Genomic DNA, 23,412 nt, shown 5'->3' on the forward strand with positions numbered 1-23,412 from the left:
TGGAGTTGCCGACCGAGCTCCCGACCTCCGAGAAGGGGTGGTTTTCGGATAAGATCACCGACCCCTAGCTGAGGCCATTGATGAGGAAGATGGAGGCCGTCCTGAAGGCCGATAAGCTGAAGAGGGCCATGATCGTCAAGGAGTTCCTAACGCAGTGGCTGGCGCAACTGCAGGATCGCTCCCTCTCCTTGTGGAAGAAAGGGGGTGTTGACTACAAGATTTGGCTGCGCCAGGATGGCCTGCCTAACGAGGAGCTGAGCAAGGTGCTGCTTTCCTTGACTGGAAAGGACCCAAGCGGCCCTCCAAATGATTGCCTCATGGTGTACCGTCGAGAAGACGGGGAGAAGATCGCCACCGCCATGCCTGTCTTCAACAAGCTCGGGCCCGTGTCGACGGGGCCTCCCCCGCCAGCCACCTCCTTGGCGAATCTATCCTTCGGCGACCATTCATCCGAAGCCACCGAGGAGGAGGAGGGGGAGGCGGAATCTTCTGCCTCGCAGCAAGGAGACCTCTTCCGCAACTTCTCCAACGACGATGACAAGGACGTGCATCCAGTTGTGGAGCTGGCTTGTCCTGCCAGGATCACCACGAGATCTGGGGTGGCCTCCTCAAAGCAGCAAAAGCGGGCGGCCAGGAGGAGGGGCGGGTCGGTGATGATCCCCCCAGGCAGCACTCCTCCTTCATGGTCGCCATCCCGCGCAGCGCTGTCCGCGTGCTCTCCTACTCCAAGAGCGCAGCTCCAGCTGCACTGGTGAAGCCCCTGCTGATGAGCCTGAAGAGGAGCTACGTCGCCTCAGACTTGTAAGTGTTCTTTCTTGGCCTTGCTCCTGAATCATGATGCGGTTCTTAGTACCTTTGCTTGATGTTAGGTCGCTTTCGTCGGTGAAGAAGAAGAAGAAGGAGGGTGCTGAGGTCGCCGTGGTCGAGCATGTCATGGCGGCTGTCGCGGCTTCGGCACAAAAGGGCGCTGCTGCTCCTGTGGCTCCAGCAGCGGCGTCGTCTCCTCGGAGCTCGGAGGCCCAGCCTCGGGAGGAGCTGGCGTCCGCGGCAGGGCTGACCCTGGCGGCACCCATCGCCGACGCGGCTGCTGAGGTCGCAAGGCCTCTGGAGCCCCCTGTCCTTCCTGCTGCCGCAACTCCACCAGTCTTGGTGCCGAGAGCATCTCTTCCTACGCCCACCATGCCATTGGGACATGGTGCTCCGGCCACCTCTGGAGCCCTGGAGAAGGCCCGAACCGCGCTGGACCAGCTCCAAGGTGATCTTCGAGGCCCGACCCGGCGCGCAGCGATGGGGCGCCTAGAGCTGATCTCGGGGTGGCTCCTGGCCGACGCATTTGTCCAGGCGGACTGGAGCACTGCGGAGGATGACCAGGAGGTGGCCGGTGTAGCCGCTGCCGAGCGTGACTTCACATGGAAGGAGATCAAGGACACCCAGGAACGGTACCACACAGTGGAGGCCGAGCTGAAGGCCCTACAGGATCAGCAGGCCACCCAGGCCAGCCAGCTCCAGGAGCGAGAGGAGAAGCTGAAGGCCCAGGAGACCACCGTCATTAATCGCGATGCTGAGCTGAAGCAGGTAGCCCAGGAGCAGGCCACGGAGTGCTATCGCTTGAAGAAGTTGAAGGAGGAGGCAGAAGCAACCCAAATGTCCTTTGCTGAGGCCAAGGGGGCGGCTGCCATGGAGCGCGACACCCTTGTCTTCCTCGAGGCGAGGTTTCACAAGGCTCGGCAGGCGCTCTTTGGGAGTGATCCCTAGGGGACGGTGGTGGCCACGAAAGAGAGCCCAGCCGCCCTGCTTCCGGAGGTCGTCGAGGCGCTCGAGGACATCATCGACAGGTTTGGCTCCATGGTGGAAGGTGAGGCTCGCATACTCTCTTCCTCAGCCCTAACGCACGCCTTCAGCCATCTCTATCTCCGGGACGCCAGCTTCGACTTCACCGCCTTGCTCGAGCCCGTGGACCCCGACTCTTGCGATGTTGCTGCCGACGCTGTGAAGGGCCCGGTGGGGACCCTGCTAGACAATTTCCTCGCCGTTGGCCCCGCGGCTGGAGCTGCTGGAACCGAAGGCAAGGGCGACGTCGAGACTCCTCAGGCGGGTGACGGCAACGGCCAAGGCTGAAGAAGTGGCACGGCGGTGGTGCTCCTTCCTATTTTTTATTCTGCAATATGTACCATGCCTCGTGGAGGCGTTAAAACTGATCCTTGGAACAATGTGTTTTGTAATAACTAGCTTATGGTTGTACGACTTCTTTTTCCATTTGCTTTATTGTTGTGCGTCGGCAGGGCCCGACCCCATGCGTATCTCCGCTGGCGCAGGGTCATCCGGATTACCAGGACGAGGTCAGGGGGTGAGGGGCTACGTGGCCAGTTAGGCTCCTGAAACATGATGCTCAGGAGCCCCCCTTGATGTGCGAACAACTATGGAAAGGAGGTGTGAGGGCAAGCCCTGGCGTTCTGCCTCGGCAGGGCCCGGCCTCACATGTACCTCAGCCGCCGTTGGGTCGTCCGGATTGCTAGGACGAGACCAAGGGGTGAGGGGATACACGGCCAGTTAGACTCTTGAGGCACGATGCTAGGAGTCCCCCTTGACGTACGAACAGACCATCATACCTTTCCTCACCGGGCTCTCGCTCGCGAGGGGCACGCGAAGACCAGGTCCATGGGACCTGGCGAGGTGGCGTATGCCAGGCATGACCTGAGCGTAGCCCCCGTGCCTAGCCTCCTCGCACTACCCTCCCGAGGGAGAGCAGCACGGTGAGGCTAAGCATTGAGCCCGGAAGCTCCCTGAGGTTGCTGCAGCTGCAAGGCTACCATCAGTTGTTTATCACTAGCGCGGAGCATGGCACTTCCGCTCTTGCACGGGCATAGCCGCTCCTCGGCAGTGTCGACGGCCAGGGCGGAGCATTGTGCTTCTACTGGTGCATGGGATGGGGCTCCCTCTGAGGAGAGCCCCCGGGGCGTGTACAGCCCCGCCCTAACACGTGGCTTGCATGACAGGGCTAGAGGAGGTGTGTATGGGCACTCATGAGCCAACGCGGGACTCACCAGGCCCTAACTCAAGGCGGGTTGCACCTGAATTTGATCGGGAACACTTGTGTCAATCCTGCAAGATGGTTAGGCAACCTGCGCCAAATGAGTCTCCTGAGGTTATTGCATGAGAAGGCCAGACACCAATGACCCCAGGAGGTGACGTGAACGGGGCTGGTCCGCCAGACAGAGCTCAGCCGTTGGGTTTATCGACGCTGCAGGGATGGACCCGAGCATAGACGCCATGCCTAGTCTTCTCATGCAAAGGTCCTAAAGAAAAACAATCGGTGCACGGCTCCCGTGGTGATGAGGCACCAGGTCGCGCACCCTCACTCATCCACCCGCGATTAGCTCATGCAAGAACAAGGCACCAAGGGCCATAGGAGGTGACGTACATGGGAGCTGGCCCATGAGCCAGAGCTCAGCCTCTTGGGTTTAGCAACGCTACAGGGAAGGACCCGAGCACAGACGCCATGCCAGTCCTTAATCATGAGGCGGTCGTGTGTTGGCTCATAAGGGCGCGAGACATTCTTGGCGATGAAGCGCCGGTCAGGCAGTTGATAATTTCAAGGCACCTCATAAGGGAAGATAAACTAATTCTGATAGATGCAAAAGAGATACATGTCGCATGGACAGACCCACACGACTTGGGGATAATGCAGCCCGAGGGGCGCCCCCAAACTGAACGAACTAAAAAGATGTCACCTAGCACCGTTGCTGAAGAGATGTTGGGGTAGCCAAAGATGCGCGCTGCTGAAGTTATTCCTCACGAGCCGCATTGGCCCTGAACCTCGGGATGCTCCAAAAGATGCATCTCCATCTCTGTCAGGATCGCCTGGTGCCTAGCCTCTCGATTCGCTAGGACGTCTCGCATACTGTGCTGAAACACGACAGCCGTGCTCGGCAGGCCGAAGGGCATGCGAACATAGCTGTGAGGGGGGTCCTCACATCGGCCGACACGGGACGACCAGAAGAGCTGTCGAGATGCGGCCCGATTGAGCCCTGGGATGTCGATGCAGACGCGAAACTCCTTACCCTCTCTAGGGCAACAAGCCGCGCCCGACAGTGGGCGGCGATCACCCTGCAGAACCCTTGCCTCTTGAATCTCCTCGATTGCCTTGCTGATGAACTCCTGAATGCCTGGCGCCTCACGCCCTGTGTCTTCTCCTGCGAAGCGTGCGCTGAAGCATAACTCCACTTGGTGTCCGAGTGCCTCCCTCGTGACGTCGGCTAGATCTGAGGCCCTCCAGATGAGAGCCCCCGAGCCCAGCCTGAGAGGGGCGCCAAGCGCGCCTTCCTATGCGATAGGTGAAGGCGCCCCATACAGGGACACGAGGCTCAGCGCAGCACTGTCGAGTGATGCCTCCTCATGAGACCCCTGGCCCAGCTGCATCTTCTTCATCTTGGGGGCGACCTCAGGAGGGAGGACACCGCCCTCGTCTTAAGGGTTCTCAACCGATGCAGCTTGGTAGGCGCGCTCGAGAGAGCACACTGTGTCCTTTTCCTCGCAGGCAACTGTGATGATGCCGCCGCTCCCTGCCATCTTGAGGACGTTGTAGCCGTGGTGCATTGCCTCCATGAACTTGGCCAGTGCTGGTACCTGAGGATGGCGTTGTACGGAAGATGAATGTCGATGGCATCGAAATCGATGAGCTCGGTGTGGTAGTTGTCACGCTTGCCAAAGGTGACAGGGAGCCGGACCTGCCCTATCGGATGCGTGGAGCCATTGGTTACTCCTGAGAAGGGCTTGGTAGGCTGAAGCTGGTGATATGGCACTTAGAGCCTATTGAACGCCTGGACAAAGAGAACATTGAGCCCTGCTACACCATCAATGAGGATCTTGGTGACGACCACATTGCCGATGGCGGGCGAGCAGAGCATTGGGAGCGCGCCAGCAGTGGCCGCGCACTTGAGCTGATCGGAGGAATTGAATATGATGGCGTATTTGGATCACCTGAGCCAGCGTGTTGCCTCGAGCTTGGGGAGCGCTGCGTTCACCTCACGCGCAAACTGCTTGATATGCGGTGAGAGGTTGGGGCTTGAGAGCAGCTCAGGGTGTAGGCTATGGCTCGAGCCTCCTGGAAGCCCCCAGCCCCCTCGTCCTGGTGATGATCTTTTTCCTTCTTGGTGGTGGAGGCAGTGGAGGAAGACCAGCGTCGCCCTGTGGTCGGTCCTCGGGAGGTTGGTCCCTCCAGGCGCCCTCGCAAGGCTGGCCCTGCAAGCGGTCCTCACAAGGCTGGTCGCACCACTCGTGGCGATGGTCGCGGCCGTCCCAGCGTCCTCCACCTCGGCCGCCTCCACGACCATAGCCTCGATTGTTGCACTCGGGGCGTCGACCGAGGCGTCCGTCGCAAAGGGCCCTAAGCTCCTGGCAGTCATTGGTGTTGTGGCTATGCACATTGTGAAAGACGTAGAACGGTAAGTTGCTCTTGGATGACTCGGGGTGATTGCAGCCACGCTTCATCTCTAGCTCGGCTGCAAGCACAGCTGGCCCATTGCGCTTCACGTCCTTGGCCTTGGCCTTCTTGTCTTCTTGGTCGGCATCGGGGAGCTCGAGGAGGGAGAGGCGTCCCTCCTTAGCCCTCGCGCACTTGTTCGCCATGTTGAACATCTCCAGGGCTGTGCAGAGGTCCTCATGGATGGTGAGCTCCTCCTTCATCTTGATGTCGCAGACACCATCAGTGAATGCTGAGATGATGGCCTCGTCCGACACCTTGGGGATCTTGAGGCGAACATTATTGAAGCGCTGGATGTACTTCTACAGGGTCTCCCCTGGCTGCTGCTTGATGCGTCGTAGGTTAACCGCAACCGGTGGGCGGTTACGAGTGTCCTGAAAGTTGGTGATGAAGTGCTCACGCATCTCATCCCAGGAGGAGACGGATCCCACGGGGAGATTCAGGAGCCAGGAGCGTGCACCATCCTTGAGGGCCATGGGGAACCAGTTCGCCATGATCTTCTCATCGCCGCTGGCCGCCTTGATGCTTAGCCCGTAGAGATGCAGGAACTCAGCAGGGCTGACGGTGCCATCATAGTTGGGGGCAGGTCAGGCTTGAACTTGCCCGTCCAGATGACGTTGCGAAGCTTCGAGGTGAACGTGTGATACGTCTTTGTCATATCTACTTTTCCAAACACTTTTGCCCTTGTTTTGGACTCTAACTTGCATGATTTGAATGGAACTAACCCGGACTGATGCTATTTTTAGCAGAATTGCCATGGTGTTATTTTTGTGCAGAAATAAAATTTCTCGGAATGACCTAAAAATCCACAGAGCAACTTTTTGGAATTAATAAAAATATTGGCGAAAGAATCAACACCAGGGGCCCACACCCTGTCCACAAGGGTGGGGGCGCCTCCCCCCTAGGGCACGCCCCCTGCCTCATGGGCCCCTTGAGACTCCACCGACGTCAACTCCAATTCCATATATTCACGTTCGGGGAGAAAAAAATCAGAGAGAAGGATTCATCGCGTTTTACGATATGGAGCCGCCGCCAAGACCTAAACTCTCTCGGGAGGGCTGATCTGGAGTCCGTTCGGGGCTCCGGAGAGGGGAATCCGTCACCGTCATCATCATCAACCTTCCTCCATCACCAATTTCATGATGCTCACTGCCGTGCCTGAGTAATTCCATTGTAGGCTTGCTGGACGGTGATGGGTTGGATGATATTTACCATGTAATCGAGTTAGTTTTGTTAGGGTTTGATCCCTAGTATCCACTATGTTCTGAGATTGATGTTGCCATGACTTTCCTATGCTTAATGCTTGTCACTAGGGCCCGAGTGCCATGATTTCAGATCTGAACTTATTATGTTTTCATGAATATATGCGAGTTCTTGATCCTATCTTGCAAGTCTATAGACACCTATTATGTGTTATGATCCGTTAACCCCGAAGTGACAATAATCGGGATACTTACCGGTGATGACCGTAGTTTAAGGAGTTCATGTATTCACTAAGTGTTAATGCTTTGGTCCGATACTCTATTAAAAGGAGGCCTTAATATCCCTTAGTTTCCAATAGGACCCTGCTGCCATGGGAGGGTAGGACAAAAGATGTCATGCAAGTTCTTTTCCATAAGCACGTATGACTATATTCGGAATACATGCCTACATTACATTGATGAACTGGAGCTAGTTCTGTGTCACCCTATGTTATAACTTTTACATGAGAAATCGCATCCGACATAATTATCCATCACTGATCCAATGCCTACGAGCTTTTCACATATTGTTCTTTGCTTAGTTACTTTATCGTTGCCACTATTACAATTACTACAAAACTGCTTCTGTTACTTTTGCTACTGTTACCGTTACTCCCATACTACTTTGCTACTAAATACTTTGCTGCAGATATTAAGTTATCTAGGTGTGGTTGAATTGACAACTCAACCGCTAATACTTGAGAATATTCTTTGGCTCCCCTTGTGTCAAATCAATTTGGGTTGAATACTCTACCCTAGAAAACTGTTGTGATCCCCTATACTTGTGGGTTATCAAGACTATTTTCTGGCGCCGTTGCTGGGGAGCATAGCTCTATTCGTTTGAGTCACTTGATATTTATATCTGCTGGTCACTATGAGGAACTTGAAAGACGAAAGAACTAAGATTTATCCCTTGACTACGAGGGGAGGTAAGGAATTGCCATCTAGCTCTGCACTTGATTCTCCTTCTATTAAGAGTAAACTTGCGGCACCTAAACCTGCTTCTGCTATTAATTCTGATATGTTGCATGTTATTGATGATGCCACTTCTGCTATGCATGATACTTATGATGAAACTACTTCTATCCTTGATACTACTGTGCCATTAGGTGAATTTCTTGATGAACAACATGCTAGGGCTAGAGAGAATGAAATTCTTGAAACTGATAATATTGATGAAACTGATGATGAAGATTCTCCTCCTAGATATGAATTGCCCGTTGTGCCTGAGGGTTATGTTATGGATGAAGAAACTGCTAGATATTTTCTTGCTTGCAATGATAGATCTGACTTAAGAAGTTATTAGCTAAGCTGAAACAAAAGTCTCTGAATGCTAGAATGAAATATGACCCTGCTCTATCTGTGTTACTGGTAAGGATTATGATTTCTCTGTCGATCCTGAGATAATTACTTTGGTTGAATCTGATCCTTCTTATGGCTATGAATCTCAAATTGTTGTGGCACATCTCACTAAATTGAATGATATAGCCACCCTATTCACTAATGATGAGAAAACTCGCTACTATTATATCCTCAAGATATTTCCATTCTCATTAAAGGGTGATGCTAAAACTTGGTTTAATTCTCTTGATCCTGGTTGTGTGTGTAGTCCCCAGGATATGATTTATTACTTCTCTACTAAATATTTCCCTGCTCATAACAAACAAGCTGCTTTAAGGGAAATATATAATTTTGTGCAAATTGAAGAAGAGAGTCTCCCACAAGCTTTGGGGAGGCTTCTCCGATTACTCAATGCTTTGCCTGATCATTCTCTTAAGAAAAATGAAATACTTGATATCTTTTATAATGGACTAACCGATGCTTCCAGAGACCACCTAGATAGTTGTGCTGGTTGTGTTTTCAGGGAAAGAACTGTTGATCAAGCTGAATTGTTATTGAATAATATGTTGACTAATGAAAACAATTGGACACTTCCTGAACAAACTCCTAAGCTAACTCCGAACAAAAGAGGTGTTCTATTTCTCAGTCCTGAATATATGCAAGAGGCAAAGAAATCTATGAAAGAAAAAGGTATTAAAGCTGAAGATGTTAAAAAGTTACCTCCTATTGAAGAAATACATGGCCTTAATATACCACCTATTGAAGGAATACATGGTCTTGATAACCCGACACAGGTAGTAAAGGTAAATCCTCTCTATAGATATGATAAAGTTGAAACCCCGTCTACTAAGTTTGCTAGCCAATGCTTGGATGAATTTGATGACTCTATGGCTAAACAAGAAAACTTCAATGCTTATGTTGGTATACAATTGAAAAGTAATGCTTATATGAATGGACACTTGAGTGATTATATGTCTAGAATTAAGGGTGAACTTAAACTTATTAGTAAACATGCTTCTATGGTTACCACTCATGTAGAACAAGTGCTTAAAGCACAAAATGACTTGCTCAATGAATTGAATAATAATAAACATGACTTTGCTGTTAGAGTAGCAACTAGAGGAGGTAAAATGACTCAGGAACCTTTATATCCCAAGGGCCACCCTAAGAGAATTGAGCAAGATTCTCTGAGAAATATTGTTGATGCACCTAGTCCTTCTAAGAGGAAGAAAAAGAAAAATGATAGGACTTTACATGCTTCTAGTGATACACCTGAGAATCCCAATGATATTTCTATTTCTGATGCTGAAACACAATATGGTGATGAACATGAACCTAGTGATAATGTTAATGATGATGTTCATGTTGATGCTCAACCTAGCAATAATAATGACGTAGAGGTTGAACCTGCCGTTGATCTTGATAACCCACAATCAAAGAATCGACGTTATGATAAGAGAGACTTCATTGCTAGGAAGCACGGTAAAGAAAGAGAACCATGGGTTCAGAAACCCATTCCTTTTCCTCCTAAACCATCCAAGAAAAAGGATGATGAGGATTTTGAGCGCTTTGCTGAAATGATTAGACCTATCTTTTTGCGGCCTTTGACTCATATGCTTAAAGTGAATCCTTATGCTAAGTACATGAAAGATATTGTTACAAATAAAAGAAAGACACCGGAAGCTGAAATTTCCACCATTCTTGCTAATTATACTTTTAAGGGTGGAATACCAAAGAAACTTGGAGATCCAGGAGTACCTACTATACCATGCTCCATTAAAAGAAACTATGTTAAAACTGCTTTACGTGATCTTGGAGCGGGTGTTAGTGTTATGCCTCTCTCTTTATATCATAGACTTGAATTGAATAAGTTGACACCTACTGAAATATCTTTGCAAATGGCCAATAAATCAACTGCTATACCTGTCAGTATTTGTGAGGATGTGCCTGTTGTGGTTGCAAATGTTACTATCTTAACAGCCTTTATTATTCTTTATATTCCCGAGGACGATAGTATGTCGATTATCCTTGGTAGACCCTTTTTGAATACTGTAGGGGCTGTTATTGATTGCAACAAAGGCAATGTCACTTTTCATGTAATGGTAATGAGCATACGGTTCACTTTCCTAGGAAACAACCTCAAGTTCACAATATCAATTCTATTGGAAAAATTCCATCGTTTATTATTTGAGGTTTTGAATTTCCTCTTCCTACTGTCAAGAAGAAAAATGATATTCTTATAACTGGGGATGTACATATCCCCGTTGAGGTAACCTAGTGTTATTCGAAATTTCTCCGGATCCATGTTATTCGGAATGAGTTTGTTAACAAGACTTGATCAACCTTGTTAGTGGATTGCTTTTGATGAGCATGAGATGGATGAAGTTAGAAAGCACAACCTTCTGTACCCTCCTTTTACTTTCTGTTATTTATAGATTAAATAAAGCAAAAATAGTATTTTCTATCTGTTTTCTGAATTATCCATGCAATAAAAATACCCCAAAAATAAAAGTTCTCCAAATGCCCTGAAAATTTAATATGATTTTTCTAGAATATTTGAGAATATCTTGCATTGAGAACATAGCAGGGGGCACAAGCACCTGACCACGAGGGTCCAGGGCGCGCCCACCCCCCTGGGGAGCGCCCCCTGCCTAGTGGACCCACGGTGGGCCCCCTCCACTTATTCCTGCACCCACACACTTCTTCTTCCTCCCAAAAAAATCACCAACCAGCTCAAGCACGAGTTCTAGCTCATCTTGCTGCCATTTTCGATCTCCTTGCTCAAAGCTCCACTCACAAAACTGCTTTGGGTGATTGTTCTTTGGTATGTGACTCCTCCAATGGTCCAATTAGTTTTTGTTCTAGTGCTTTATTCATTGCAAATTTGTGCTGCCTAGGTGACCCTGTTCTTGAGCTTGCATGTCAAATTTATATGGTCCCAAGTAGTTCCAATGCATGATATAGTCTCTAGGAACTTGTGGGAGTAGTTGCTATCAATTTTGTTGAGTTTGGTTCACTTTTATTTTGAGATACTAAATTTTTCAGAAATTTTTCAGAGGAAAAAATATGTCTAGGAAAATACACCAAGGCAGTTCTTCAAGGAAGCAAGGACCCAGGATCGCAATATATGAGCAGGATGATGAACCACCGAGGGAAGCTCAAGTGCGGCCTTGTGAATGGCCGTCAAAGGAGTTTATGGTCAAAGCAGGCATTAAGGATGAATTTGACGCGTATGTGCGTAATGCCGATCTTGAGGACTTCATGTCAGATAAGTGCTCCCAACACTACTACCTTACTGACTCCTTTGTGAGAAGGTTTAAATTCACGTCTACACGCAATACTAACACTGTCTTATTTGATTTTTATTATAAATCATATACAATGGACCTAGAAGATTTTAATACTGCTTGTAAACTCCCGCAGTGGGGCAATGTCAATGAACCTCGTAAATCTGAATATAAAGCCTTTCTTGCTAGTATCACTGTGGGTGAATCCAGAGAAATCACACAAGCTACCATAGGGAGCATTCATTTTCCTGCTATACATTATTTTGCTCACTTCATAGGTAGATGCATTAACGGTAAAGATGAAGCCTGTCACATGTGTGTTCCAGATCTTAGTGTTCTCAAGAGTGCTGTGATAAACAATATAAATTGGGGGCTATTGTTGCACGTAGGCTACATCTTAATGGTACATGTGGAGATTTTTTTGGTGGGATTTATGCAACTCGTGTGGCTAATTATCTTGGTATACCCATACATCGAAGTGATATGGAGTTGCCTCCTGCTTATCTTGATTATAATGCCATGGTTAGCCATCAGTTTCTAGAGAGGAATGAACAGTTCCTCGAATACCAATTAATCTTTGACAGGCGTCGCACTGTCCATGTTGCTCTCCCAGCTCCTAGTTTATTTGACTTTCAAGAAAAAAGGAGATATATTATAACCAGGGAGGAGGCGAACGAGTACGGGAGGAGGACGGAAGTAGCTCGTCTCCAAGTTGTAGCTCATGAGGCAATGGCTGCTGCATCTCAGTATGATCCCAGCTACCGCTTTGATCCATGGGCATAGACCAACTTAGGGAAAAGCCTAAGCTTGGGGGAGTATGTATTTCTCACCGACATTACATTCATGTTCACACACTCATTGTAGTTGTCGATGCTCATACTCTTTCATTGTACTATCCATGCTAGTTTATTTTGTTTTTCTAGCTTTCTTCTTGTGTGTTTGAATAACCTTAAGAAAAAACAAAAAAATTAGTTGTAGCTTTTAGCTACTTTACTTTCCATGCCTGTAGTGGTAGTAATTAAAAGAAAACCCAAAAAGATTTCTCGTTCTTCTTTTGCTTGTTGGGAGCTTTCCCGTGTAAATAGTTTTTATTTCTTTTTCTTTTCTTTGGGGGTCGAGAGGAGAAGACCATGATGAAAATGTTGAGTAGCTCTTATATGCATTATTGTTTATTTAACCAAGAGCCCATATTACCTTGTCTTCTCCCTTGAATTGAATGCTTGCAGATTCCAGCTTAGTCCAAAGCACGTGCAATTTTATTATTATCCACACCGTTTGGTCGTGCAAGTGAAAGGCAATAATGACAATATATGATGGAATGATTGAGATGAGAGAAGCTGGTATGAACTCGACCTCTCTTGTTTTTGTAAATATGATTAGTTCATCGTTCCTGATTCAGCCTATTATGAATAAACATGTTTGTAATGACAATTAGAGATTGTAGTTGCTTATGCCATGCTTAATTAGCTAGGAGTTTATAATGGTTTACCTTGCGTGCCAACATGCTATTAAAATGGTTGTGATGTGGTATGATAGGGTGGTATCCTCCTTTGAATGATTCAAGTGACTTGACTTGGCACATGTTCACGCATGTAGTTGAAACAAAATCAACATAGCCTTCACAATATTTATGTTCATGGTGGATTATATCCTCCTCATGCTTGCACTCAGTGTTGATTAATTTTAATGCATGTTCATGACTGTTGTCGCTCTCTAGTTGGTCGCTTCCCAGTCTCTTTCTAGCCTTCACTTGTACTAAGCAGGAATACTGCTTGTGCATCCAAAATCCATAAACCCCAAAGTTATTCCATATGAGTCCATCATACCTTCCTATATGCGGTATCTACCTGCCGTTCCAAGTAAATTTGTATGTGACAAACTCCAAACCTTCAAATGAAATTTTGTTTTGTATGCTCGAACAACTCATGTATCAACTAGGGTTGTCTATATCTTCCATGTTAGGCAGGTTATTCTCAAGAGGAGTGGACTCTGCTCCTCACTCTCGAGAAAATGGCTAGTCACCGGGATGCCCAATCCCATCCTCAAATCAAAACAATTGCAAACAAAACTCCCCCAGGATTGTTGTTAGTTGGAGGCACCCATTGTTTCGGGCAAGCCATGGATTGATGTTTGTTAATGGAGGGGGAGTATAAACTTTACCATTCTATTTGGGAACCTCCTATAATGTGTGTAGCATGGAAGATATCAAGATCTCTTGGTTGTTATGTTGACAATGAAAGTATACCGCTCAAATTGTTATTTATCTCTATTTCAAAATCGAGCTCTAGCACCTCTACAAATCCTTGCTTTCCTCTATGAAGAGCCTATCTATTTACTTCTATGTTGAGTCATCATCCTCTTATTAAAAAGCACCCGCTAGAGAGCACAGCTATCATTTGCATCCATTATTATTGATTTATATTGAGTATGACTATGACTGGATCTCTTTTACCATAAATTACAATGTTTAGTCAGTCCTTGATCTTCAGAGGTGCTCTGCATTTATGTTTTGCGGTCTCAGAAAGGGCTAGCGAGATACAATCTTGTTATATCATATTATGATTGTTTTGAGAAAGTGTTGTCATCTGAGATTTATTATTATTGCTCGCTAGTTGATTCTGCCATTGATACGAGTAAACATGAGACCTAAGTGTTATTGTGAATATGGTTAGTTCATAATCTTTGCTGAAAACTTGAATGCTCGCTTTACATATTTGCATCAACAAGAGAAAACAGAATTTGTAAAAGTTTTCCTTTATCAGTTTCAGTTTGTCAACTGAATTGCTTGAGGACAAGCAAAGGTTTAAGCTTGGGGGAGTTGATACATCTCCGTCGTATCTACTTTTCCAAACACTTTTGCCCTTGTATTGGACTCTAACTTGCATGATTTGGATGGAACTAACCTGGACTGACGTTGTTTTCAATAGAATTGCCATGGTGTTATTTTTGTGCAGAAATAAAAGTTCTCGGAATGACCTGAAAATCCACGGAGCAACTTTTTGGAATTAATAAAAAATATTAGAAAAGGAATCAACACCAGGGGGGCCACACCCTGTCAAGGAGGGTGGGGGCGCCCCCCCTCCAGGACGCGCCCCCTGCCTCATGGGCCCCTTGAGGCTCCACCGACGTCAACGCCAACTCCATATATTCACGTTCGGGGAGAAAAAAATCAGAGAAAAGGATTCATCATGTTTTACGATACGGAACAGTCTGTCGGTGTCAAAACTGGCGGATCTCGGGTAGGGGGTCCCGATCTGTGCATCAAGGCTGATGGTAACAAGAAGCAAGGGACACAGATGTTTACCCAGGTTCGGGCCCTCTCGATGGAGGTAAAACCCTACTTCCTTCTTGATTAATATTGAAGATATGGGTAGTACAAGAGTAGATCTACCACAAGATCGTAGAGGCTAAACCCTAAGAGATAGCCTATGATGGTATGATTGTAATTGTAATCGGCCTTCTAAGGACCAACCTTTCCGGTTTATATAGACACCGGAGAGGGCTAGGTTTTACATGGAGTCGGTTACAAGGAAGGAAACACAACATCCGGATCGCCAAGCTTGCCTTCCACACAAAGGAGAGTCCCATCCGGACACGGGCTGAAGTCTTGAGTCTTGTATCTTCACACTTCAATAGTCCGGACGTTGTACACAGTCCGACTGTCCAGATACCCCCTAATCCAGGACTCCCTCAGTAGCCCCTAAACCAGGCTTCAATGACGATGAGTCTGGCGCGCAGTATTGTCTTCGGCCTTGCAAGGCGGGTTCCTTCTCCGAATACTCCGAAGTAATTATCGAACACTTGAATCATGTCCGGATCCACAAAATGATCTTTACACACCGCTGTAGAGAGAATGATATTTCACAAATGCAATCTGCTGACAACTTTTTTAGACGACGTGACATGTTATTACGGTCGGATCATTTATTCGAACCATTTTCCCACGACCAGCCACAACGGATATTGCGAGGCGGTTTCCCTGTCACGTCTTGTCAAAGAAGAGATCATGTCCCCTTATCACGGGATTCCCATCAACACGGGTATGGGTAATCTAACCGCGCCGCTAATCGCGGCGAGTGGGAGGCAGACGGGTTCCACCAGGCAAGTGGGGAGGTGCAAAAAGCATTTACCGCCCCTATAAAGAGATTAGGTATCTTTCTTTTCACCCACTCTTTCTCCTTTCGTTAGCCCATTCCCCTCTGTTCGAGCCCTAACGCACAAGTACTCTTCTTCTCCATCGAAGAGAGGTTTTCCAAAGATGTCCGGATCCGGAGCAGGAGGCAGATGGATGGCCTCGACCGTCCAGGAGAAGGACATCAAGAAGCTCCGGGGAGCCGGGTATCTGGCCCAAAAGATCGAACACCATCTCCCACCGGCGGCACAGGTCATCCCCACTCCAGAACCTCACGAGAGAGTCGTGTTCCTTCCCCATTTTGTCCGCGGGCTCGGGTTTCCCCTTCACCCATTTGTTCATGGAGTCATGTATTACTACGAAATCGATTTTCATGATCTTTACCCCAACTCCTTCCTCAATATCTCGACGTTCATCATCGTGTGCGAGGCTTTTCTCCGGATCCCACCTCACTTTGGCCTATGGCTGAAGATCTTTAATGTGAAACCCAAGGTGGTGAGTGGCGAACACACCAAGTGCGGCGGCGCCATGGTAAGCAAGATGCCCAAGGCCGCTTGGCCGAAGGGCGCTTTCAACGACTCCGTCAAGGAGTGGCAGCAGCAGTGGTTCTATATCACTGAACCACGCGGCAAAAAGTGGGCGGCAGCTCCAGAGTTAAGATCCGGAGCTCCACTGCGGCTCACGTCCTGGCCTAAGAAGGGCCCGAACTGGTCCTCGTTCGATGAGCTGTCACTGCTCCAGACGCGCGTTCAGAGTGTGGTTGACAAGGACGTCAAACTCGTCAACGTAGTCCAGGTGATGCTAGTTCTCCTGGTTCTCCCCTGTCAGCGCCGAGCTTGCACTCTATGGGAGTTCGACCCAACCGAGCACCAAACCCTTGAGGAGCTTTATGATTCCTCCCACAAGGATATCTGGAAGGTGCTCTTCAAGTTCGGCAAATCGTGGTCGGGCTCCACCGAGGACCGTGGGTATTAATTATCCCATTCTGCCAGCCCGGTAAGTTATAGCTGTGCTCTGTCCATCCATGCTTCAGTTGGCATGTCATGAGGGAGACATCCTAATCATGTTTCATCATTTTTTATTTGACACTTGAAACAGTAGGAGAGGCTCCTACTGTATGAATTAAATAAAGTGACAAAAAGTCTTACAAAGTCATAACCTTACATCCATTGCCATGGTGCAACTATTGGGGAGAGGTAAACACTAGAAAGAAGGAACAAAAGTGGAAGGAAGACAAGAGTAAAGTTAAGTACTATTTACAAAAGAGGACAAAAAGGGTTGAAGTTTTTCTCCCACTTTGTAATGAAGAAGGGAGAGGTCATCTCTCAACCTAGCCAGCCAGGATGATTTCGAAGGTGATATCCCTCTGAAGTGTTTGTTGTTTCTCTCTTTCCATATGCTCCAAGAAGCCTGTAGGAAAATGTCCATGAACATCGGGCTATTCCACGTAGTTTTTGCTTGCTGAATCCATTGAAGTCTTGTACCATGTCTTATCCAGTTAATATTAATATGTGACCAGCACTCTTGGCTAAATGGACAGGTGAAGAAAAGGTGCTCCAAAGTTTCTTCAACAGGTGAAGTACAAATCATGACCTCAGGGGTGGACAAAGAAGGTGGAGCGGATACATTGTCCAGCCCCACTGCCAGAGGAACCGACCGGACCTCTTCTGACGAAGATGCTGGTCCATGCGCCTTATGAGGCGCCAAAGAAAGAGGCCTCCAAGAAGGTCAAGAAGACCCGGAGTGGCCTCCGTCGCCGTGAGCCTTCGGACGCAAAATCCAAAGACTCAAGCGATGCTCCTTCTTTAGAAGGCGAAGAGGAGGAAGCAGAGGAGGACGAGCCTCACTCTGAAGGTGGGAGGAAGCGCGCAGCTTCCCCGTCCCTAGAGGCCGAATCGTCCAAGAGGGGGAAAGGTTCCCTCCCAGAGACATCCACCACGGTTGCCGACAGTAGCCCGGAGTGGGATCCCAGGGCCCAGCCCCTGGAGAAGTCGTATGTATACGTAATCCGAACGTGCATATGCGTCCGAGATTGTTTTTGTATATAGTAGCTTTAACCGTTGCCATATTTTGCACAGCTCGGCAAGGTCTCAGGCCGGAAAGTCCTCATCGGAGGATTCGCTGGGCTCAAACTCCTTGGCGAGCGATACGCCTCCGCAGGCCCCTTCCCCAAAGTCCAGGCGCGACACTGAGGTGTCATCTCGACAGGACCCAGACCAGGGAGGACATATCCCTGTTGCCGGACACACGGGGGCGGATAAGTCCCCCAGGACCTCTAAGGTTCCAGAGTCGAGCAAACAGCCACCTTCGATGGTGGGAGGCCTGCCTACCCCGCCGGCATCCTCTGTTCAAGCAGAGCTGCCCGGCGGTCTATCGATAGCGTTGAAGAACGCATCTATCGTTGATGAGCACCGGACTCTCATGGGCGTGGTGGTTGAGAAAATTCAGTCCGTCGAGAGCGGGATGAACAAGTCCTGCTTTGGCCTTATAAAGGCCTTTGATGTATGTTTCCTAAGAAACCTTTGAGGAATTGTTATAATATGAGTAGTAGCCCCTGATACATTGTTCGGCGGAGAAGACGGAGCCGGGCAGGGTATCAAATCCTCTGCTTTCGCGGGAGCTTATGTGAATGACGTATACCCCTTTATGTGAAAACAGGCTTCTGCCGAGAGGATGTCCGAACTGAAGCAGAACCTTGCACGGGCCGAGGAAGAACTCGGCCGTGTGAAGAAGCAACTGGAAGACAAGCAAGGTATGTTGAAAACATTTGTCTTGAAGTAGGCATGAATGAATAGTTGTGCATAGTGAGAAGTATTTGTATTGTATGCTCTAGGAGCGAATGCCGAATACGAGGCACTAAAGAAGGCTATGGCCGATGCCAGCAAGAAGGTTGATGCTGAACAGGAGCTTCATGAAAAACACGAGGCCAGGGTCATCGCAGCTGAGCAAGAGCTCCAGGAAGCTGTGAAGAAAAGCGAGGGCTTGGAGCAGAGTCTAGTGGGGAAAGAATCCGAACTCGCCCAAGCTCTCGAGGCTGCGGAAGGTGCTCAGGAAGAAGCCTGAGGTTTTGTGCAGGACATTCAGGAGGCCCGGAAAGTTGCGGCTGGTAAGGCCTTCTATATTCTTAGCCCTTTGTACATGGTAATGGGAAGAATCCTAAGCGGCAAGCTGAATTCTTATTTTTCCAGGGGCTTTTGCAGATCTTCCTCGCAGCATATCAGATGCCGCCCAATTCTACCGAACAATGGAGAAGAAGTCTGCGGAAAGGGATTTCTGGTCGCAGTATTTGGCGCCGAACTATCCGGTGCCTTTTATCGATCAGCTGAAGCAGTTGGTCGAACTGCACCGGGCGGCCGAACTAGCCATGAAGGACTTAGTTGTCCGGCTGTGGCCCGCGAAGCCGATTCCGAGCAGTTACTTCGGGCTCGTGAAGCGGGTTGTGGGCGCCTGTCCTCGGCTAGATGCTATCGAGCGATTAGTCTGTATAGAAGGTGCACGCATGGCGTTTGCCCATGAAAAAGTGCATTGGGGGAAGCTTGACGCGGAGAAGCTGATGACTGAGGGGCCGCCGGAGGGTAAGGAACATCGCAAGCCCGAACTGTACTATGAAGGTGTACTAAAAGGGGCCCGCCTTGCGGCGGATAAGTGTGCCAAAGACATTATATTTCCCTGAGGGCATTTGTGCCGCTTTTTGTAATATGGGATAACGGCATTTTGTATTGTATATTGCATGTTTTGTTTGAACATATGTTCTTCTTGTGCGGCTATTTATTATATGTAGATCCTGAGAGTTGGCCAGTCATCGGCTTCTGCCCCCACGTAAAAAGAATACGGGGGTGTTCGGGATATATCTGAACGCTCTTTATCCCATAGTTGGGTCCCTTTAAGGAGGTGTTTCTCTCCGCGAACCAGGCAATCAGACTATAAGGCTTTATTACTCTCACTTAGCCATAGGAATTCGAGTATGGTCGGCGCAGCCCCTAGTGTTCGGAAGGACGAACTAGGGGCTCTATTGGCGCTTGATCAGAAGACCGATCCGTCGCACTCTGCATTTATAATGGCGTTGTGCGGAATAAATCTTTAAGGATTTTACAACCTCTCGAACAGCTGACCAGCTCTTGCTGCATCATGACAGTCAGTTTTCGGCTTTCTCTACTGAGGTGCTCGTCCGGCGGAACCGGGACACAATCGCAGTAGTTCTCCCAGTGCTACCTTAGCCGATAGAACGGAACATAAGGTACCAAAACATGGGAGCCGGGCAAACCCAACCAATGACCCAATACATGATTCGGAGCTGATGCATATAGTGCTATAAGTTCGGGGTGCCGAGCAACCGAAAAGGTGGTCGGACTTTATTGTCGTACTGTGAAGCCCCTGGCGTAACTAGGTGAACACGAAGCATGGCTGTCATTTTTGGCAAAGAGGTGTCGGCGATAAACGACGGCCGGTAAGTGTTATTTGAATCTACGCATTGTAGTAGGATGATATGTCTATGCATATGAGTACGATGTATGAAAAGAGGTGTTTTGTTTAGCAGAACCTGTGATGGCCAGACTGGAGGGGGTTGTGAGTGGATCAAGAGTGAATCAAAACTGCCTTCTACCTGCGTATTCCTGCCATTGTGTGTCCGGGCTGATTCCACGCTGCCAATCCTGTTCTATGTCAACATTAGTTTGTAAAGGCAAATGCTTGAAGGCAGCTGAGCGTCCTCTTGTGGTTGGTCCAAGGGTCCCTGATCGGACCGCGGTGGACCCAGCCGCTGTACCGTGAGGTAGCGCGGACTCCTCAGTGGGTGTCCCGATAGTTGGCATGAGTGATTTACCACGTGGAATCTAGTCAACGTGGTTTATCCTGTTGGCATACGGTAAACTACCACATGGTGGGAAGGTGCCGAAGATTTATTCTTTGGCGTAGCATTTTTTTTGGGTGATTCGAAGACAACCGTTAGAGTGGTGGGACAATAAAACTTGGCCTTTGTGCCTTGCATCTTTTAGAAGATGTTATTTGTGGCTTCATACCCGTGTGGGCTTTATGTGTTATGGAGCCCCCGGACTACTAGGTCTAGAGGTACTGCAATTGACTTGCTATGGTTGATGTGATCATGGGCGATCGGCCGTACTTTTATGCCCTGGGGGGCTCTAGACGAGACGACTCCCCTTTGTTTCCGGTGCACAACCAGCCGCTTTGTTTTGAGGATCCAACATTCTCAATTGGCATGATTTGTCATCCTTCTAGGAGTACCGTGAATTTCACACGGTTGATCGAGTGTGTGGCTTGGGCCGAGTAGGCTTGAGCTGTTGTTTGTCCGTTTACCGGACTAAGAGTTGCTGGACTTGGCACCAGTTTCCCTGTCTTGACGTTTATGACCATTGCGCCGAGGCTTGAGGATGCCTCTTCGTGTATTCTTCTTACTGTCCTGGACCGTAGTGATGTGTGGACGTCTGGGTGTGTGCATGTGGTTCTCCTGCTTAGGTTGAGGTAGCCAGTTGTGCCGGGTATTCCATTTCTTAGGGTGGTCGAGTCTATACCTTTCGGTGGCCAGGATCTTGGTCCACCTGTCCACTAGCAGATATTGGTCAGCTTTGAGCTGCTCTTGCTTCCTTTGCAGGCTCCTTGCCGTGGCCATGAGTCGTCGCTTGAAGCGAACTTGTTCCACTGGATCTTCAGGCACGCCGAACTCATCACTACCGAGGCTTCCTCGTCTTCGAAGGGGGGTGTGCAGTTGTCCCTCTCCAGGTATCCCATTGTGGTTGTTCAGGCCTGCTTGAAGGTAGGCTGATCAAGGTTGTATTCCTCTTCGGCACCATCCGGATTGCTTTCATCTCCGGGGCCGGTGTTGATGTGGCGGGGCTTCGAGTGGCGTCGAAGACGCCCATGCTTTGCTTTTCCTCCTAAGGGGTTATCCTCCGTTGCCTCGACGCCATTGGTTTCCTTTGGAGTGTCCACCGTGTATATATCGTATGAGGAGGTGCCATCCACCGCCCTGTGAGCGGTGGCTCTGGTAATTCTCTTGCATCGTCGTCATACCGTCGATGTCTTCGGAGTCGAAGTCAAGCACGTCAGTTAAATCATCGACCGTGGCAATGAAGTGGGTGGTGGGTGGGCAACGAATTCCGTCGTCGCCTGCTTCCCACTCAAGCCGGACATAGTTCGGCCCAGAGCCTCCTGACAAAGAGAGAGACTTTAATGAGTTCAGCATGTCGCCAAAGGGCGAGTGCTGAAAGATGTCTGCAGCGGTGAACTCCATTACCGGAGCCCAACCAGGTTCGGCGGGCTCGGGAGCGCGCGGACTGGAACCTACAACTGGATACGAGTCCGGGGGTCCGAAGTCACAGGCTTCCTCAGAAGTGAGGCCTGTGTTCGGCTCCACCGTCGATGGATATGCAGCCTGCAGAGCGGGGTCCACCCCTCCGTCCTCAGGCAATGCGACCTGCTCCGGATTTAGATCCGGGTCTAGTGTAGGGGTGGTATCCCGTGCATCGTATGACAGCAGGTCTAAGCCGTGGTCATCATGACTGTTTGGTGCTCCTGGCGCAGGCCCGAATCCGTCGAAGATCAAGTCTCCGCGAATATCCGCCGTGTAGTTCAAGTTTCCGAACCTGACCTGATGGCCGGGAGCGTAGCTGTCGATTTGCTCTAGATGGCCAAGCGAATTGGCCCGCAGGGCAAAGCCGCCGAACACGAAGATCTGTCCGGGGAGGAAAGTTTCCCTCTGGACCGTGTTGTTGACGATTGAAGGTGCCATCAAGCCCTGCAGCGACGACACAGAGGAACTCTCAATGAAAGCACCAATGTCGGTGTCAAAACCGGCGGATCTCGGGTAGGGGGTCTCGATCTGTGCGTCAAGGCTGGTGGTAACAAGAAGCAAGGGACACAGATGTTTACCCAGGTTCGGGCCCTCTCGATGGAGGTAAAACCCTACTTCCTGCTTGATTAATATTGAAGATATGGGTAGTACAAGAGTAGATCTACCACGAGATCGTAGAGGCTAAACCCTAAGAGCTAGCCTACGATGGTATGATTGTAATTGTGATCGGCCTTCTAAGGACCAACCTCTCCGGTTTATATAGACACCGGAGAGGGCTAGGGTTTACATGGAGTCGGTTACAAGGAAGGAAACACAATATCCGGATCGCCAAGCTTGCCTTCCACGCAAAGGAGAGTCCCATCCGGACACGGGCCGAAGTCTTGAGTCTTGTATCTTCATGCTTCAATAGTCCGGACATTGTACACAGTCCGGCTGTCCGGATACCCCCTAATCCAAGACTCCCTCACCGCCGCCCAAGCCCTAAACTCTCTCGGGAGGACTGATCTGGAGTCCGTTCGGGGCTCGGGAGAGGGCAATCCATCGCTGTCATCATCATCAACCTTCCTCCATTACCAATTTCATGATGCTCACCGCCATGCATGAGTAATTCCATCGTAGGCTTGCTAGACGGTGATGGGTTGGATGAGATTTACCATGTAATCGAGTTAATTTTGTTAGGGTTTGATCCCTAGTATCTACTATGTTCTGATATTGATGTTGCTATGACTTTACTATGCTTAATGCTTGTCACTAGGGCCCGAGTGCCATGATTTCAGATCTGAACCTATTATGTTTTCATGAATATATGTGAGTTCTTGATCCTATCTTGCAAGTCTATAGTCACCTATTATGTGTTATGATCCGTTAACCCCAAAGTGACAATAATCGGGATACTTACCGGTGATGACCGTAGTTTGAGGAGTTCATGTATTCACTAAGTGTTAGTGCTTTGGTCCGGTACTCTATTAAAAGGAGGCCTTAATATCCCTTAGTTTCCAATAGGACCCCGCTGCCACGGGAGGGTAGAACAAAAGATGTCATGCAAGTTCTTTTCCATAAGCACTATGACTATATTCGGAATACATGCCTACATTACATTGATGAACTGGAGCTAGTTCTAT

Source organism: Triticum dicoccoides, chromosome 6B (assembly GCF_002162155.2).
Source record: "Triticum dicoccoides isolate Atlit2015 ecotype Zavitan chromosome 6B, WEW_v2.0, whole genome shotgun sequence".
NCBI lineage: Eukaryota > Viridiplantae > Streptophyta > Magnoliopsida > Poales > Poaceae > Triticum > Triticum dicoccoides.